Consider the following 17,263-nt stretch of genomic DNA (forward strand, 5'->3'; position numbering starts at 1 on the left):
AAGATGCCACGACTATTACAAAATGAAAATCCATGACTATATTGTAGAGAAGGGTCGAATCATGCTGCACAAGAAGCCAATCCTAGTTAAATAAATTAACCCCATTTGCATTATCAATTAGTAATTTAATCGGCACGCAATTTACTAGTATTTGCGTGTAGTAACGACTAATTGTGATAATGATATATAAATATTGGAACCTTTGACTAAGATATGATTATATATATAAAACTAAGCTAACTCCAAGAAATATGCCGCATGTCATAGTAAAATCTACACTATAAATTCTGAATCATGTATCAAAACTATATTCTAATTCATTAATGACTTTTTCTTGTTCTTTTATAAATTTTCTGTCACAATTTTTCTTTCAGTTCATATTATTTACGCGCAAATGTCCAATTATTGCTATGACTTCGTGTATACATATAGAGAGAGAAAGTTGAGTGGATGAGACTTGAGACGTGTTCATGCGTAAATTATTTTCGCCTTCGTTAGAAGCACAATTTACTTCATCTTAGGGTAACACATTAGGAGGATAAATTTTTAAAGTCTGAGAGTAAGAATCTAATTGAATGAAGTGGTGAAACTATTTAAATCACTAATAACCTAGTTGAATGAAATACTATAGACATCTAAATATGATTGAATAATATAAGAAATAAAAAGAACCAAACACTCTGTGACTGTTAATATTGAACTAAATCATGTTTTATCAAAAGGTGTAAATGGTTCATCACTAACATACATATAGTTCATTGTTTAATAAATACTACCGTTTGACGTATAATATATTGAATTAATAAATTGAACTATACCAATGCAAAACTTATTTTCAGTAGTTTTATTACTCATTCCAGTACGTAAGATTTTACCTAAATGCCTTTGGTTGAAGTAATTTCGGTATGTGATGAATGACATAAAATAACACTACATCTTATCTAATCCATTAAAATCAAAATCTAATAGTCCTAATTTGGTCTCTAGTTACACTAGAGATCAAATGGTCCTACTAGAATGAATTGTATTGTTTATATTAAATAAAGTAAAAATCATGTTCAATGAATTCGAATGTGTATTTACTGAATCATTTGAAAATATACATGAATAAACTTAAAACATATTTGAATGAAGTAATGACCCATTTGAATGAAGTAATAAACCTACTGGAATGGAGTAACAACCTATTCGTTTTCAATTTATTAGTATTGGAATTAGTATTAAACCTTCTGGAATGAAGTAAAAACCTCCTAATATGTGTAATAACTTAATTACCTTAGGCTGAAGTATAATAAGCTTGCGATGAAGGTGGAATAATTTACACATCACCGTATCTCATCCATAAAAAAATTAGGTCTAAGGAACTTAATTTAGCCTCTAATTTGGTCTTTAAAATTAGTAATAAATATGTATATGTATCCAAAATAATAAAAATAGTATAACAAAATCGTGATATAGCATAAAGAATGGCGTGACATTGATACACAAAATTTCATGTAAACAATCCGCAATTGTGTTGTCCTAAGATACTAAAAGCTCACATCTTCTCAAAAAAGAAAACCCCTTATACTATACTATATGAATGACTATTCAACCTAACTTGTTATCGTTTTGGCATATTTCATGTGATAAAATTAATCACGAGCCAATTCAATACGTGACACAAGTTGAGCAACTGAAACCCCTAGTGGCTTCTTGGTACGATGGAATGGAATGTGATTCCTACTTCCATTCTATTAATTTGCTTGGTGTGATGGAATGAATGAGTAAATGGATGAAAATGCAAAGGAAATCCAAGGAAATTGACATTTCATTCCTATCTTCATTCCATTCCAACCTCCATTCCATTCCAACCTCATTCCATTCCATCATACCAAGCATGCCATAATAATTTAAGATACTAATTGATCAAACACATAGTTCAAATCAGAATGAAGAAATAAGTGATTGTTTGACAAAATATCTGAATTCTGCTTAGACCAATCCATAACTAATTAATCACACCAATAAAACCTTTAATCTCACAAGAATCGTTATGTTATGTACATAACAAAAAAGTAACAGTAAAAAAATTTCTATTTTCCTCTTTGAAACACACTTTATTCCTGTTCAGAATTCCTTATGAAAGAATATGCTACAAATATCCAGAGGGAAAAGGCTCAATTTCCACTAGAATTCAGCTATAAATAAGAGTAAAAATTGCACTGTTTATTAAAAAATGTATGAGAGTTCGGATGCATTATAGGGTGAATTCTTCTTTGGCAGCATAGCAGTAAATATTTGACTTTTTTTTACTGTAGTTACTGCCAAAGTAGATTTGCCCAGTAATTCTGTCCATACTTCAATCAACTTAATTCCTAATTTTACCATTACGAGGTAAATATTATACTATAGTAATGTATTTTATCGTATACTCTAATAGTTAATTTTCACATACAAAATATTCTCAACGGAATCATTATTGGTTTTGTTCTCAATTTTATGCGCGCAATTTGACATTATAGTTAAAAAATTCCTAAATTTTGTAATATAACTCATAGTACAATTGTTGTGGGACGGATTGAAAGGGAAAAGAGTGATAAATATTATGGGATGGAGGGAGTATTATATAAAACCTTCAATTTAAATTAATGAGAGATTAGACGTGCAACACACTTACTCCCTAATCCGTTTTCTTAAAGTAAAAACTCGAATTGGCGAAATTAACTAAATAAGCAATGACATTAATCTCAATTAATACACATAGGTGGCGTTCGGTTGTCATGACTAATAATCATGAGATTATCCATCTAGGATTAAGTTGTGGGATTATTTTAGTTGGAGGGGGGAGGCTATGACTAATTATCATGAGACTATCCATCTAGGATTAAATTGATGGGGTCAATCTTATAAACCAAACATGATATATATTTAATCATTAGATTTAGTCTTGTCAACCGAACATCCCATAACTGTCTATATTTAATTCTTAATACAGTCCTTAATTGATAAACACAAGTGGAGATATGTGCATGATATATTTACGTTGCAACATAAGTGCATGCATAGTAATTATTTAACATTTGTTTTCATCATTATGTCTATTAATTTGGTAAATCACGTTCGAGTTGCCACATAAACGATACAACAATACTTCGTTGAAAATGTTGGCACCAAATTTTTGGATATGCCTTGGGAATTTGAAATTGTGCAGTATACTGTATATCCACAGACTATTCTTGCAGAAAATATCTCACTACAAAATTCACTTAAAAAGATAAGTTCTCACTACAAAATTCACTTAAAAAGATAAGTTCTCACTACAAAACTCACTTAAAATAACGTCAAAGCAGAATATTCAACTAGTTAATTCTTAAATTTTGTCGGGGTTCGTTCGGTACATGAAATTCATATTGAATTTTAAGTTATTAAATTATAATTCAATTCCAAATTCTTTGTTCAATAAAAAAATGTTAATTGATATAAAGGTGTGGCACGCGCGCAGTGTGTGAAGTTGCCCAAATTTATAACTATTTGGAATTTCAATTTTCTACTTTTAATATGATATTCAACTTGTGGAATTTGTAGGAATTAGAATTTTTCAATTTTTACAGTCCCGAACATTGGATTTGGAATTGAAGGCTCAAATTCCAGTTTCGCGGACCTAGTTCCATGATAGCGAATAGAGTCTTAATGAATTATTGGCACATTAATGGCGAGTGTGATAGCTGCATATTTTTTGCAGATTAATATTTTAGCATCGAATTATTTACCAACACTAATATTTACTGGCAGATTAGCGTCGGAAAGGGTTCACTGGAAACAATCCAACATTACTGGCATATTAACGGCAGAAGTACTTAGTGCAAAGTAGAAATTATCTATATATGATATGAAGATGTTATAAATTTTCATACAAGATAAATAATCTCCGTAATAGATGGTACATATTTTAATGTAAAATTATGGAAGAGCAAGAGTAAAAAAAATAGTCAAAATATTGTTAGAGAAAAAAGAGACCCCGCCTAAGGTAGAAAATCATACCACAAATAGATGAAGACTAATTTTGTTAGACGAGCCCAAAAAAGATATTACTCATGTCCCATTTGAAATGAAATATTTTTTTACACGTATTTTGGGAAAATAATAATAAATAGTTAACTTGGAGAACAAGTGAAGTAAGAGAGAGATTAATGTAGAGGAGAGTCTCCTCTACAATATTCTTTTTTTTTATAAATAAAAATGCTCAAGCCTTACAGGCGAGCCAGAAAATGTTACAGATAACAAGGAAAAGCAAAAGCCCAAGTAGCTAGAGAGACAGACAAACCAAAAACAAAGACAAGGCCGCCTACAAAGAGTCCCAACAACAAACCTACAGAAGTGACAAAACAAGCCAACACCAGCACAAAAACAGGCAACTCACACAAGGATAAAGCTGTCACACCTGAATACCATACCCCCATCGGTTCGAGTTGTGTGTGCTGTCTTTGCCTGACCATCTCCTCAAATCATTCAACTTTTCAAGAACTTGTTCAGGGGAGAAGGGAAAATCATGGCACTAACCCCGAGTCCACAAGCCAAGCTGCCAGAAAAGTTTCCTTTTTTTCAAAATCCCAGTTCAGAGTCGAGCCTTGAAAGACCACCTTGTTCAGGATATTCCAAATGGACTATGCAATGACATAGAACAGTGACATCCAAATATTCCTGTCAAACTTAACAAAAGGCGCCCCATTCCAAGAGAGAAGACTTGCCTTTGCTTGGTCTGGGAGACAGTAAGAAAAGTTCCATTGATGACAACAGTAGAACCACAAGCTGCTGGAGAATCTACATTTAAAAAAGAGATGATCAATGGTTTCACTTTCATCCTTGCAAAGCGCACACCTGTCACCACCAATCCCTTGCGCTCCATGCCTGAATAATCTTTCCATTGTGTTGATTTTTCCATGGAGCAAAAACCACAAATGTAATTGCGCTCGTGGCGGAGCAATTTTCCTCCAAGCCAATCTTCCATCTTCCAAGGAATGGTCTATTGACTCCATTTGATGATTGACCTGCAAAATAAATTTAGAGACCATAAAGGAAGATGCATTGTCAAAAGCCCACACCCTCACATCCCTTGAGCTTTCTCTCATCCTCCAACGAATCAAGACATGCAGAAGATCTCCAACTAAGTCCTCTTCCCAGGAAAAAAACTTTCTTCTCCATTGGAACTTCCATGTCCATTCTCCTCATTCGCATTCTCCAAAGTTCGCGACAACCTCCTCCTTTTGGGTAGATAAGCCAAACAGTCTGGGGAACATTACCATAAGACTATCTTCCCCGACCCAAAAGTCCACCCATAATCTCTCTTGTGCCCCGTTTCCCACCTTAACTCGAATTCCTTTTCTCACAACTTCTTGTGTCTCATTGCTAAAATTCTCAAAGTTAGCGATTTGACATCAAAGACTGCTCATCCTCGTGTAGCTCGTAGTCCGAGGCCTCCCATTGTAATTATGATCATGATTTGAGTTGATGAATTCCTTCCTTAACGGTTTTTGCTCGTATGCGTATCTCCACCACCACTTGAAGAGTAAAGAAACATTTTTAATGAAAATATCCTCCACCCCTATGTTGGAAATAGACTATTAGAGTCTCAAGAATACTGGAAAGAGTCTCATTAGAGTTTCAAGAAATATAACATTAATAGTGTTATAGTTCCAATTGTTTAGTTCCTAGGTGCATTGTTTCTCTAGTCCTATAAAGAGGGAGGTAGTATGTATCAACAACAACAATTCGAATACAATCATAATGTTTCTTCAAAGTTCTCTAGTGTCTTTTATTTTCTGCATTTTACTTTTCAACATGGTATCAGAGTAGTCTCGATCTCTTGCATGGATTGATCTGTCTCTATAGCACCAAAAAAAAACCTTCCAAATATACAACCAAGAATCTGCCCAGATAACCAAACAGCAGTGAAAATTGATCTCAAACTACTGGGATTTTTACTGATTCAAACCAAACATGCATCTGCACGATGAGGCCGTCGAGGGAGCATGAGCATGCCACCCAAAAATTAAAGGTCGTGGTCATTGTGAACGGAGAAGAGCCTGAGACGGGGGCGCACAATAGTCGGGAAAGTGCCAACTGATGATTGAGCAAATGCATGAAACATGGGCGATAGCAGCGCCACACAGTAGGGACAGAAATGGCGAGAGGGTGTTGCAACAGAGCTGGTGGCGAGGAGGCTGGGCAAAGGCAGTAAGACGCCAACACACAATGGCGGCGAAACCCTGACAGCAACGACGAGGCCGCTGCTCTACAAACGACAGACCACGGTGAAGATGGTAGCGGCGAAAAGCAATGTTGGCGGCTGAACAGAGCTAGCAGCGATAGTGTTGTTTCACCACGAAACCGATGAGAGAAAGGCGAAGGGAAATTCACGAGGATGCTATTCTGGCGAATTGAGAAAAAAAGAAAAGAAGAGGAGTAAGAAGAGATGGCCCTAGAGGAACTTGTTGAGACCAACAGCAATGCATTTTGGAAAGGATGTTAAGCAATCGAAGAATTGACTGATCGAGGGGGAGAGGATGTATTCTCCAGACAATTCCTCTCTACCTCTTCGAACTGAGGAAAGAGCCACAGAAAGAAGAGCTAAGCCTGTCTAGATGGTTGCAGCCCAGCCAAGAGATCAATGGTGTTAATAGAGCGGTGCTGCCCAGCCACCGTCAAGAGAAGAAAACAATGGAGGGGTCCTTGGTTTGTCCGGCCGAGGGGGAGAAGAAGTATCCGACCGAACAATACCTCTCCAAATGTATGTTGGCCGAGATGGCAAAGACCCGCCGGTGGATGAAGAGCTAAAACACTCTAGAGAGAGAGAGAGAGCTGAGAAGTCCGATTTGATATTGAAGGAATAAAGCAGCCACTGTTAAACGATTCATCTCTGAATCAAGGAGAGAATCGCCGAGGAAGAGGCAGAGCATCCGGCGTCTGCACGGTGAGGAGGAGAGAGAAAGCATCGCCACAGTCGCTGTGAAGGCCATGGTTAGAATAAAACATTCAAAGTTCGAAGTAGCCATCGTCAAAGCCCATCATGAATTATGGTCAAAAAGAAGACGATGGATGGTAGGAATGAAAATCGGAGAAGATCGATCCGTAACAGCACGTCGCTACAACCGAGAAGAATCTTCGGAGAAAAGAAACTATAGCTGGAACATCAAAAGTAGGGCCATAATAGCTACCGGAAATGGAGCTGCTGCCGGCAAAATCAGATAGGCCTGTGAGGGAAAACAGAGTGCACTCCAGCCTATTTAATGATGATTAAGGGTAGGCAATCACTGATGGTCGAAGGGGGCCGAGCCCTGATGCACTTTTTATTAGCACTAAAAATACCTGCAAGTATACAGGGTAGATCTAGTATAGCTAAAGGTCAGTACCGGGTTGTCGAACACTGGGAATAATATCACGGACTGGCTACCTTCTACGAAGCTTCTTCAACTATTTGGAGAAACAAAGATTTTTTCAAAAACTTTTGAAAACAAGAAACGGAAAGCAGTAAACAGCTAATTGCGACTAAGACTAGAGGTAAAATATATGAGATAAGAGAATTCCAGGGATGCGCGTTCACAGTTATGGTTATACAAATACCACCTACAATACCCTAGCACAGTTTATACTTCGATAGAACGAGTCACACTGGTTATGCTCATACGGTACAAGCGTAGAATACTAACACTAGGGTTGTCAATCCTAGATTCGTAACTCCTAAAAGCTCCTAAGACCCTTGAAAAGTCCTCACTCTCAATTAACAGTGTCATTTTAAGGGAAGCTAATTGTAGTGTCTATTAAGTGGATTTAACTCGCCAACCTCTTTTCACGATTATGTAGCAAGTTATATTAAATCTGCATCGAATGTATCACTCAAACATGCAGTATTACGGAACAACTTAAGAAAGTAACGAAGTAAAAACAAAACGAATATTAAATAGCAAAGGAAATTGTATAACCAAAGTCGTTACTAACACATCCCTAGAATCCTATGAATTTAGTTACACATGATAGAATAATCTAAAAACATAATTTGAAGGGAAAACAAAGTAAACATAAGAACTAAAGAGATAAAACCCAAAGGTAGAATCCTCGTAGCCTTGATCTTCACTTGAATCCGTCTTCAACCTCTTGCACGGCGAAGAACTCTCAAATATTATGCTCTAGAATTGTGAGGCAAAAAGTTTGCAAAGTAAAGTATGAGTGTGTGTTTAATGAAGAGGTTTGAGGGAGTATATATATGGGATAATTCGAGCCCTATGGATATAAGGAAAAGGTTCGCTAATTTTGGTAATGTCTAGAGGAAATCTAGGTCAAATCGTGTGCCGTGTTTTCGCAGCGAACCGTTGCACCTTGGCCAGCGGTCGCTGTGCGTTGCCCGTAGCTTCTGCCCATTTGTGTAGCGTTCACTGCATGAGTTGTAGCGGTCGCTGCAAATTAGTCCAGTGGCCTCGGGGCCTTCTCGAGCGGTCTCTGCGCACTCCCCAGCGGTCGCTGGGCGTCTTCAGATTTTTAGCGCAACTTTCTCCGGAGCGGACCGCAATAGGTGCAGCGGTCGCTGCGACACACGCAGCGGGCCGCTGGACGTCTCTAACGCTCCAGACTTTCATCTTCGACTTTTTCCTATCTTTTTTACTCAAATATGCACAATTCTCACAAAACATGTCAAAATACCAAAATGGATAAAACATGTAAAATATGGACATGAATTGTGATTTGGACATTGAAAACAGACCAATTAAGAGCCTTAACAGTGTAAAATCCGAGCGTATCAAGCCTGAACTGAACGGATAACAGAGATTAAGTCGAAAACCTCCACCTAGGAAGAAGGAAGAAAGAGATAAGTCAAGCTGCCGCGACAGTCCTCGGAGAAGAGAGAAAAGCTGCCATCAAGGGCAACCGTGAAGACCCTAACGCTCGCGGTGCTGAAGGCGGAAATTCAAAGTTCGAAGAGATTCTGATCGGCGCCATCCAATGGCTGTAGTCTGACCACAAAAACGGCACAATTCCGAGATATTCTGATAGGCGCGGTTAAGAGAGAAGGGAGTGGCGAAACGATTGGTGAAGAGCAGCTGCGACCTCGGCTTTGGAGGCCACTAATGTCAGGATAAGGGAGATGGTGCGGATAATTCCGTGCCTGAAAATCAAAAGACATGGTCATCGTCAATCATAGAAGAGGGGGAGAAAGGAGACGCAAAATGGGCGGTGAAGCGTCATCCACCAAACAAGTAGCGGTAGGTTGCTGTTGGAGGTGAGAATAGAGAGCGAAAAGAAAATGGAGGCGTTGTTAAACTCTTCTCAATTTGGATTTGCAAGAAAATTTGGGTTGGCGTTATTGGGCTCAGATGAATTTGAGGTTGAATGGCCAAGAATGGCCTTCCAAACTGATGCTTTGTGCTGCAAATTAAATTCAGTCCAAAGACGAGTAAACTCCTCGACACGAATCAAAACTGTCTAAGATGGCTCCTTGAAATGAGTCTAAACTTACAAAAAAAAAGGCTCCTTAATACGAGTAAAAACTATCAATGACGAATTGAAGAAGCTCTATGATACAAGCATAAACTGTCAATGAAAAGTGAAGGACTTCTGAATACAAGTATAAACTATTTATCAAAGTGAATATCGTGCAAGTTAACTGTAGAAACTTTCGATACTCAACTTGAGGGAGAGTGTTGGAAATAGACTATTAGAGTCTCAAGAATATTAGAAAGAGTCACTTTAGAGTTTCAAGGAATATAACATTAATAGTGTTATAGTTCCAATTATTTAGGTCCTAGGTGCATTACTTCTCTAGTCCTATAAATAGGGATGTAGTATGTATCAACAACAACATTTCAAATACAATCACAATGTAGTATTCAAAGTTCTCTAGTGTCTTTTATTTTTTGCATTTTACTTTTCAACACCCTAGGCCTCCTTGATCCATTGGTTTTTGAATGACTTCCCAAGAGATCAGGTTGCCTCTTCTGTCGCCGTCTTTTTTCCCTAGAAAAAACTTCGTTGAAGTTGTATAATGCGCTTTGCCACTTTCTTAGACATACGGAATATGCTTAGGTAGTACAAAGTAAGGTTATGGAGCACGACTTTAATAAGGACTAGTCTCCCAGCCCTCGAGAGGCTCCATGCCTTCCATAATGCAAGTCTCCACTATACCTTTTCTATTATCGGCTTCCAAGTTTGAGCTCTCCGTGGATTCACCCCAAGAGGGATGCGTAGGTAACTGATAGGCAAATTTGCAACAGCACAATTCAGGGAACTTTGCATAGCTTCAACCCACTCGTCCTTGCAGTTCAACGGGGTGAGTGTGGATTTTCCATAGTCAATTTTAAGTCTTGTAATCACCTCAAAATATCGAAGGAATCTTTAATAGTTATGGAGGGTGTCCGTGTCAGCTGGAGAGAAGATAATAGTACCGTCGGCGAACTGTAAGTGGGTGATTCTGTTCTGTTTCCTCCCAATATAGACTCCTATAAAACACCAATTACAACTCCTTTGAGCACTAATTTGTTGAAGGTTTCACCCACCAAAAGGAAAAAGAAATGAGATAGAGGATCGCCTTGCCTAAGCCCTCTTTGTAGGTTGAAAGGTGATGTAGGTGAGCCATTGATGAGGATAGACATAGATGTCATTCTCACACACTCCATAATTCATCCACTCCATTTTTCTCCAAAACCCATACCGTGTAAAGTATCTTCTAGAAAGTCTCATCTAATTGTATCATAGGCCTTTTGAAAATCCAGCTTGAGGATAGCAGTTTCCTGGTGTGTCTTCTTCAGCCAGCACACAACCTCGTTGGCGATCAAAGCGCTGTCAAGAATTTGCCTATATTTTACGAAAGCTGACTGAGTTTCTCCAATAAGATCAGGTAACACTTTTGAGAGTCTACTTGCTAGTATCATCGCGATAATCTTGTAGATGCTGCCAATCATGCTAATTGGTCGAAAATCCTCGACTTCCACAGCCCCTTCCACTTTTGGGATCAAAGTTACCCAAGTATGGTTGATCTCTGAAGGTAGTCGCCCTGTGTCAAAGAAGTAATGGATAAGTTCGCTTACTTCCTTTCCAATATCTTGCCACATCTCCTTAAAGAAATGAAAATTAAAGCCATCATAACCTGGAGCCTTTGCAGAGTCACAGTTCAGAAGCGCCTCCCAAATCTCTATTTGTGAAGGATTCTTCTTCTTAAGGAGTAAGCGATGTTCCAAAGAAATTTTGGGGACAATAGACTCCTCAATATGAGTCCGGGGCAATGACTTCTGGCTATAGAGAGACTTGAAAAAATTCAAGATTTCTATCTTAATTGCCTGAGGTTTCTTAAAGAGTTTATATCCCCTCTTAATTTGGTCAATGCGATTGAGTCTCCTCTTACCCACTGCCACTACATGATAATATTGCGTGTTCCTGTCTCCTTTGATCCATCTATTTCTTCAAATCTGTTTCCAGTAGCTCGTCTTCCTATCTACCCATTTGCTCAAGCATACCTCCACCACTTCCAGTCTTGCTCGATCAATCTTCGCATGAATCTTCGGTTGTTCTTTCTCGAATAAAGCGATCTTGGCATCAAAATTTCCAAAATGAAACTTATTCCATCTTCTAATGGGAGAGTGTAGTGCCTTGAGCTTTCTGGTGACGGGGATTTCATCTAATTTCTTCCATTCTTCTCTCACAGGTTTGATGAATCCCGCATGGCTGAACCATGTATCCAAGTTTCGGAATGAGCGGAAGAAAACTTCATGTTTTTTCAAAACATTGTGTATTGGGGCGTGATCTGAGACAGAGTTTGGAAACTTGAAACTTGAAACACCAGGACACTTGAAACTCCACTCCTGGTCGAAGAACATTCTGTCAAGTATGCTTCTAGACATGCCCTTAACCCAAGTGAAGCTTCTTCCCTTTAAAGGAATGCCGTCAATTCTCAAGGAATCACTCCAATCTCCGATTCTCTGATACTTCCATTGCAGCTTGCACCACCGTTCCTTTCATCTGGGTGCCCCACCTAACAAGTAAGGGTACAGAAGCTCCATTTTGTCCCTCGGCAAGTTCATTCCACAAAGCGTGTCTCCCTACTCTCAAATTCGGTCCATACACCACAATAATCACACATGGAAAATTCCAGTCTTTTAAAACACCCTGGATAGGGCTCGTTTCAAGCACGATTTAATGGTGGTTATTACACTAATCGGGGCATTAATGTTGGAAAAAGTGGTAAATTGAATGTGCAGGAGCTGAAAAGCATCAGAACGACCAAACATTGGGGCAACTTGATCAATTGGGAAGAGACGCAGAAAAATTGCCCATAATTGAAGCAAACTAATCAAGTGAAGGCAGACTGAGCGACTGGACCTAGCGGTTGTACGAGTTGGTCAATATAAATCGAAATCAGAAATCATAGGAGAGAGAAAGAAGAATGCCTTCCAACGCAAGGGCATTAATACCAAATCAGGAGGAGCTTACCCTGGGGATTTATGCCCCAAAGCTGTTCTATAAATAGTGGAAAGAATAACACACAAAGGCGGGTACATCATCACAAAATCACCACTTCACCTATCATCACTCCACACCGCAAGCTAGAATGGAGCAAGTAGGATAGCAGCAACCGAAGGAGAAGTTTTACTACAACATCCTTCATTTCTTCCCTTCTTCCTCGGCAAGGAACGACAAGGAAGAAGGGTGCCTCAATTTTAGAAGACACTTTTGTTCGTTTATGTTTTCCTAAATCCCGAAGGATTGATACATTGTTACTTAGTTTTCAGTTTTAGTTTTCGTTGAATCTTCGAATCTATCGTTGTTTTTGAGTTTTGATCTTAATTAATTCATATGCAAGTAGTTCTTATCGCATGAGTTTGTTGTTGGAATTTTGGATTTGAGCTGGAGTTGTTGAAGTTGTTTATGAAATGAAGTTTTTGATGAACGATGTTTTAGATATGATGTTTTCTGAGTTTGAGCTTGCTTTGTTAAGATTTAGTAAAAATCTGATTTTTGCCTACGTTTAGATATGAGTTTGAGATGTTGGTTTGCATGATGTCGGAGCAGTTTTCTGTTGATCTGTTTTCCTTTCGTATAAATTGCATGGATCTAGTTTATATTATTCGTATTTCTTGTTTTATGCTAGATGCTCCGTTAGATCTATCGTAGTTGCTTAGCTAATTTACTTTTGGTTGATCGTAGAAGAAGAATGCCGTTCTTCATTATGCATAACCATCTTTTTCACCTTTTTCAGCTTTAGTGTAGTGCGCTATTTGAGTCAGTGGTCCCGATTTACTTTTACAAAAGTACTTTTAGTGTGTCAGCCTAGTTGATCAGTTTAATAAGTCTTTGCTTTGTCCTAATTTAGTTTAGTTGTTCCATTAGTTTTCGTGACTTGATCAGTTCAGTTCCTTAGATTAAACTTAACCCACTGTGAAGCGTGGCAGCAGCCAAAATTTCTCAAATGTCCCAAACACAACTCGACACACCTCCATCTCTGTGGGATTCGACCCTTACTGCCCAGGATCTCACCCTCATTGCTAGGGGTGTGCATTCGGGTTTCGGTTCGATTTTTCGCCCAAACCGAACCGAACCCGAAAAACCGAATTTAGGCAAAAACTGAAACCGAACCGAAACCGAAAACCGAAAAACCGAAAACCGAACTTAAAAAACCGAATTAAACCGAAAACCCGAAATTATATAAAAAACCGAAAAACCGAAAAACCCAAAACCGAAAAACCAAATAATCAAACCGAAAATCCCAAAAAGAAAACAGCACAGTTGGCCAAAGAGCCAATCTGGGATCCTCTTACAGCAATGAGTGCCCCAAGCAGATGTGGATGCACTTAGCAAACAATCCTTAGGCATCCAGATGCTGCTTGAGTCGCATCCATCCAGATATGAATTCAACATTCATCTTGATAAGCCATTGTTTGATTAACTGCCCAAGTCACAAGCTCAGATGTAAAGCGTGACTTGATAAGCTATGCAAAAGCCAGTGTCTGACTTGGAGCTGTGGGAGGGCGTCGGAGTAGTGCCTGAGACAAACCTTCTGAGCTCTCTCCCTGACGGCGCGGAGGAGGTCGGACCGGAGTTGGGCGATGGAGGGGTGACGGCTTGGTGGTGGAGAGGTGGAGGGATTTAGGGTTAGAGTGAAGAGAGGAGGCGGCGGTACTAAAGTGAAGATAACTTCAATTTAGAGTTTTTATTTTTAGTATAATTAAATAATAGCATATATATATATATGAGTATTTATATATAATTCGGTTTTTTGGTTTTTCGATTTTTTTTTTCCGATCGAACTGAACCGAAAAACCAAAATTTTCAAAATTTCAAAACCGAACCGAACCGAAAACCCGAAAAAACCGAACCGAATTTCAAATTTTCGGTTTGGTTCGGTTCGGAGATTCGGTCTTCTGTTTTTTTCTCACCCCTACTCATTGCTCATCCTCTCTCAAGTTTCGTTTCTCTATGCACTCTCTCTTCCTCAACTGTTTGATATAGAAATGTGGAGAGACATATGTGTATATAACGGCTGAGATTTGCAGAGTGGGGGAAATATTTATGGTAACAGATTTGTGAAACGTGAGGAATATCTTGTGAAAACCTATATATTTATTTAATCTCGGTACTGAATGTGCCGGATTTTGTGGAACAGCATTTATTTTTGTGTTGGCTATTCGATTCTGACGGAATAAATAGGCTTCTCCAAAATTGGGTAAATATATATATATTTTGGACTCATAACAATTGGGTTTTAAATTGGGCTTGGAAAGAATAATTGTTTGGTCCAAAAATAAAATAAAATCCTTCTCTTGGCAAAAGAAACAAAGGTGAAAACAAATTATCGGGTGCACAAAAGTTGGAAAAAGTCGGGGTGTTACATCAAGTCTCTCAGTTTGCACACCCAACGACGAGTTAGTAGCTTGCTTGATCCGTTGACAGATTTATCTTGATCAAGTGCGTGAATCCCATCTGTTTCAGTCTATACGTGAACCTGAAATAACACTCACTGAGAACATTCAGAGTAGTGGCTTTTCAACCCTCCACTTCAATCCATTTTTCCTCTTTGCTGGTGTTTTTCTCTCAAACTTACTCTTATCCCAACATGCTATAACTCCCCCACCGCCCTTACTGGTAGGAGCATCTTCCCAATCAAAAGCTTCATGTCCCCACCAAAGCTTAAACTTAAAATCATGAATGATTTTATGTTTAGTTTCACACAGACCCAAGAAGAAGCAATGATGTTTTTGAACCAAGCTTTTAATGGCCATGTCCTTCTACAACCCACTCCTCTACGATTCCAACAAATAATACTCATCTACACATGTGAAAACCTTTAGTAAGTGTCACATCTTTCTTCAGATTGCATCTTTGACCTTTTTGGGTCTTCCTCTTTTCCTTGAGGGGTTGGGTTTGGCACGTGACTCATCTTTTTCCAATTCGGAGATCACCCCCTCATTTGTAGCTGAGAACATGTCTAGCTTCTTTGCAAGGCTTCACGCCTTCACTCCTTCGCTTCTTTTTTCCGACATAAGTCTAGTCGCGCTTCTGGTCACTCTAAACATTGTAGCAGGTTTTGGGGTAGGAGCTTTTCTCTTTGGGATACAAGTGTTGGAGTTGGGAGCACCATATATAGAATCATCCAAAACCACGGTCTCTTTCCGCTGATCGGGAGAAAGAGGATGATTTATTGGTTCAAAACCTAGTGGGTAGTCTGCATCTTCAAGGGCTTCATCTTGAGGTTTATCTTGGTCTTCGTCTTGATTGTGCTGAGATTGGGTGTTCAAACTTAGGTGCAAATTAGCGAAAATCAGCTTATCTTTTTCGAGCTTGTCATTTGTTAGATTTTGAAATCTATCAGACCATTTGTCAAGCACTTGGGCTCCAACCACGTTATTTGAGTTGTTTATGTAACATAATTCGAGAGAATCCTCCTCTGTAGCTCCATGCTCTCTGTTACGTCCTTTTTCTTTTTCAGCGGCCTCCTTCGAACCAATTACCCCTTGACAATTATCACCATCTTCGTTCCAATGACTGCTAATCATCAAGCAATTTTCTCTGTCGAGATTCGCATTCGTGTCAAGACTATACCCCCCATATTCATCTCTCCTTCCAGCATCAAGCATTCATCAACCGCTTGTCCGATTTGATAAATCGAAGCAGTTATTTGAGCACAAGACAAGATCAAGCCTAAATCCAAGGGAGGAATGTTCTTCTTTCTTTCCAGGTCTCACAAATATTCTTTGAAGTAAATTTCTTGGGTTTACTACTGCAGATGAGAAAATGAAGATCAAAGATATCATTTCTCACGGCCCAATCTAAGTCATCCTCTTGAGTAGAAGCTAGCCCTTTCAAACTGGGCTTTTCTTTTTTCCCGCTCTGGCCCAACATCAGATCCATTGGAGAAGATTTATTTCCATCGTTTTGGGGAGGTTGACAGTGTGAACAACTGGCATTCACATTCTGCACTTCTCGAGCAGCTCTATCGGTCCTCCAATCATCATCCTTACTTTCTAGGGCATGTAATTGGCCAGTGAGTGGAGGCAAACTCTGAGTTGTCGGGTTGGTGACTCCTGGTATTCTCATCAGAAAGTAGTCCGCCAGCGGTGAGTGGTCTGGCCATCGGAGAGTTCCTGCTATAGCTTCTCATGCTCTTTGTGTCACTTTACAGGAGGATAGTTGCTTCTTCAAAATTTGATCCATTAGGACCTTACCCCAAACATTATCAATCTTTTCAAGAGTTTTTCTGGTCCAGCTGTGGACAGGGACCCCTATGCATCTGAACCAAAATCCTTCACATGTGTCAAACATATCTTCTTCTTTCCAATCCCGCCACGTTTGTTTGATCCTGTTTAACAAGACCTCCTTTGAATCAAGTGACGCCAAGGTTAGAATGAACTTTCTTTTCCCCCAGGCAAAGATTCTCTCGTACTGAACCCAAACCTCGAGTGATTTGGTCTATCTCGGTGTGGATATTCATGAAGCCAAGTATCGACCTTTTGAGTCATTATAGCGCCAACTTATCAGGAGTTGTAACAATCTTGACATGGTTCTGGATGGTTCATTGGCAACCTTTGAACTGGCACTATCATATGTACCTCCGTCCAAAGGGTGGACTTCTAACTACTTCCACCCAAGATCTTCCGTCCATATGTCCGTTCAAGCGAGGCGGGATCTGCTCCCCGTACAATAACCCATTACAGTTCACCTTCTTTGACACCACATTAAGCTTCGGGGTTTCTCCGAACTTTGCAAAAGAAACTTTAAACTTAATTCCTCCTACAAGTAAACC

The sequence above is a fragment of the Salvia hispanica genome, chromosome 3 (assembly GCF_029641045.1).
Source record: "Salvia hispanica isolate PSC_SH4W2 chromosome 3, Shi_PSC_v1, whole genome shotgun sequence".
NCBI lineage: Eukaryota > Viridiplantae > Streptophyta > Magnoliopsida > Lamiales > Lamiaceae > Salvia > Salvia hispanica.